Source organism: Rhipicephalus sanguineus, unplaced genomic scaffold (assembly GCF_013339695.2).
Source record: "Rhipicephalus sanguineus isolate Rsan-2018 unplaced genomic scaffold, BIME_Rsan_1.4 Seq580, whole genome shotgun sequence".
In the NCBI taxonomy this organism is placed as follows: domain Eukaryota; kingdom Metazoa; phylum Arthropoda; class Arachnida; order Ixodida; family Ixodidae; genus Rhipicephalus; species Rhipicephalus sanguineus.
In genome coordinates this window covers 8,295-12,441 of record NW_023615553.1, presented here as the reverse complement: position 1 = coordinate 12,441, position 4,147 = coordinate 8,295, and positions in this window count along the sequence as shown.

Below are 4,147 nucleotides of genomic sequence, written 5' to 3'. Positions count from 1 at the left end.
TTCTGTGGAGTATTTGCCCACAAAGGGCTTGCAGATGACGCCAGTTGCTACAAAGACCAACAAACTTGTCAAGTACACTTTGGCCACCTCATTGAAGGCATAGATATGATCGTTCGGATCAATTGCAAGTCTATAGTCCCTTTCTTGAACTTTCAACTTGCGTGGTGGCGGTCAATTTCCAATTTTTCCAATTTGCTATAACTATAGCATGAGTAGCAATATTTATACAGGGCCCTTTATTTTTACTGGCTGATAGCTATCCTGTGAACTATTGATCAGCTTTGCAAATGTCCAATAATTTTCGGCCACTATTTTCGTTCTTATGAAAACGGCGCGACGGAAAGACTGAAAACACAGGAATTGTCTTTTCGTCTCTTGCCGTCACGCCGTTTTCATAATAATGAATTCGTACCAACTAGCCCGATTGTCAGCCCTACTTTCGATCTCTTTCTACCGGAGTCTCCTGGTCGAGGAGATATTAGACATGAAGGCATTGCACGGTGAAGGCACGCGGCGAGTGTGAACTTGGCAGGCTTTAATGTGCACTACAACACAAAATTTCTCATCACTTCAAAGAGCAGCGATCATTCAGGGCGCTCACGACGACACGCGCGTGTATTCTAAGCACTTTACTGCAACAAAGTGTCATTTCCCCCCATTATTCAGCATATAATAATCTCGCTTTATAGAACTGCTACCGCCTTCACTCGGCCCAGAAGAATGCCATAGCTCTCCTAAATGCAAAACAGCAAATAGCTGAAGCTACTGTTTTCATATCCTTTCTAGCTGGAACAAGCCTAAGTTCTCAGAAAAGCTTGTTATTAGGTCGTGTAAGGCAACATTCTAGAGCCTTCCAAAAGTACCTACATTAAACAAAAAAGACGCCAAATCCCTGAAAGAAAGAAAGTCCCTAGATTAAGCGATAAATTCCTAGGGTTGGCATCACTGAGCGAGACAGAATGCACGCAGCCGCTATGTAAGAAAACCACCGACAGAGCACCGTGCGCGACCGCGTAACAAGATTTCCGAAAAAAAGGGGCGCTTTTTAAAAAGGCGCAGGAGCACGCCTGGCCCAGGTTCTAAGGCCAGGCCATTGGTCTGGCCTTAGAACCTCTTCTAAGGCATCAGGGCCATTGGCAACTTGAGGATCTCAGAAATAACACAAGGCGAGCGCATCTGCAGCGCAACTTTTGCTATTCTTCAGCTAAGCCGCACATGCCGTTTCTGCAGCCCAAGTGCCCCAATTCAGTAAAAGCCCCATGTGCAAGCGGGCAGCGTTTGTAGTGGTAGTGCCAGCCTTGCCGCAGCTACTGTTCGCAACAGTTGAGCGTTTTAAATAAGGCTTTGCCTTTCTTAAAGAAAATAACTTCGTGGTTGGTCATACACGAGCGAACTTTCAAATTAAACTCATGTCCTGAGCAAATAGTTATGCAACAAGCGTGCACCACTACTACGGCTGAAATGGAAGACCAGATTTGTGCCACTCCTATTAATTCGGCTCTATTGACAGTCTGCGCTCCCGTGTGCAATCAGTTCCAGCAGCAACTGGGACAGCTTACTGTTCTCTCCAAGTTGAACACGCAGTTCTTTAAACCGGCTACCAAGACAGTGGCGCTTCTCGCCCTGCAACACATTTCCCTCCTAAGCAGCACAGACTGGAGTGGGGATGGATAATAATAATCAAACTCTTATTTTGAGGACTGAAAAATTCGCCAGATCCCACGTGTTGTGCGAATCGGTTTCATGCGAAGAAGCATTTCTATGCTGTATTTTATAGCTTTGAGTCAAGTGTCACGAGGTGGATCGATATGTTTTTGTAAGCGTAGTATCTGCGTGCACATCGTAGGCTTACCAGGCACGTCGACAACACTAGCGTTTAAAGGGTAACTAATGGTGCGACGTAACGTCAGCCCTCACGTTAAAGTACATTCGTCGGTATGATCGAAACTAAGTGCACTTTATGGTGCAGTAATGTGAATATCATACGTAACTTTCGTTATTGTATTCCTCCGGGGTGGAGCAATGCTTTCATATGACTTGCTGAATCACAGGAATACAAAAGTAATGTTTATTAGACTGCTATAAAAGTGGAGCCAACACTGGAACCGCAGGCGTTAATCTGTTATGACGCCTGTATCGTAGCAGTACATATGTAGTGTTTATTGCTTTCTTGTTAAATTAGATAGCCAGCACCACAACCACAAGTGATGTTGCACCGTTATTACGCCTGCATAGCCTGTTTTTTCCCAACCAGTTCACAGACCTGGCATGGCTCTCTGGTAGAATACTTGTTTGCTAACGCAGAATGCATGGGTTCGATTTCTGCTGGGATTCTAATCTTTAGTCTTTCAATTCGTTGTGTCAACGCTGCCGATGTCGATTTTATTAACGCTCTCACATTTAAATTGCCAGTATGTGTTCTCACCGTTCGTGGGTAGATATAAACGGTCAATCACCTGTAGCGCATAACCGTACACCGCGGCCCGTGGTAAACGGGTATGTGCCACACGTGTCTGGAGAGAGATAGAATAAACATCTTCATTTTGTTTTCATTTACGCATCGTCTTTGCAGTGGTTTCCCCATTCCAGGAAACCATAGGCTTTCGCCGCGTCGACAGCCCTCGCTACCAGCTGGCGCTGGCTGGAGGAAAGGGTTTCACGACGTACGCGACAGGATATTCACTTTATTCATGTCGTGACCACACAGTCATGTTCGCCAAATCCTCTTTCCCTCCCATGCCATTTTTGCTCTACACCAAGTTAAGGAGGCGATCATGAGAGCACTCAGACGTAGGCGGCTAGATAGATAGATAGATAGATAGATAGATAGATAGATAGATAGATAGATAGATAGATAGATAGATAGATAGATAGATAGATAGATAGATAGATAGATAGATAGATAGATAGATAGATAGATAGATAGAAACGCTGAAAGCGCCACAGGTTCGCTGAGAAATGCTTCGCATTTAATATGGCGCGCATTACAGCATCAGACTACGTGACTACTTATAACGATTTAAGAATATAAATCCTACTGACAACGCGAAACGGATGCTGGATCTGTCGCTATATTTCACGGTCTATTCATTTCTACCAGGATCTTATGACGCGTTCTGACGATTGTCGGTCCCTCTAACAGATGAGCTCTTCGCAGCGGAGACGATGCAGCTCTCGGGAAAAAAGGCGAGCCCGGCTCCACGGTTCTTGAATATATTTTTTTTTCATTGCGATAAAAAATGTGTGTATGCTCTCGACGGGTTTTATTTGCGAAGCAGTTCTTCGCGAACGACAGGCACTTTGGCCATATCTATCTATCTATCTATCTATCTATCTATCTATCTATCTATCTATCTATCTATCTATCTATCTATCTATCTATCTATCTATCTATCTATCTATCTATCTATCTATCTATCTATCTATCTATCTATCTATCTATCTATCTAGCCATCTACGTCCGGGTGCTCTCGTGATGACCTCGGTAAAGGGTAGCTGAAGATGTAGAGCTGTGCGAATAGCAAAATTTATGGTGCGAAGCGAATTCGAATATTGAAGTGCTAGTGCGAATCGATTCAAATATTTTTCGAATATTTCTCGAATATTTATAGAATATTTTTTGTAATGCTTCGAAGCGAAATTGCAGAAAAAAAGTTGGAGAGGGTTCCTAAGCATATTCTTATGAGATAGCAACATGAAAGTGTTTCTTTTCGCTAGGTTGATGAAGTGCTTGCGGGGTGGTTTTTCGTAGCTGTCTCATCAAGAATGAGGCAATGTAGAGGCCGTATTGCGTTTACGTACATGATCTGGTGCAACCAAATTGTTGCTGACAACACTTTACTCGTGATAGGTAAAGATGCCATATTCTCAGCCTCTCCACCTCTTTCAACTTCTGTGGAAGCCCAACTGATGTTGCGGACGAGGGTGTGCTTCTTTCAAGTCCGGAGTTCTAAATCTGCCTGGTCGTGGACATATAAGTAAATCTGAAAGTTTAGATGCTAAAAAGCTTCGGCGTCCAACCTTTCGAACTTCCTGCCGAAATTTCAGGTCCAAAACAGCATTAAACGAGCCCCCACCTCTGCCACATCTTTCATCTTCATGTGGGAACCAGCGTTTTCTTGAGTTAATACATTTGCGACCGTAGCAG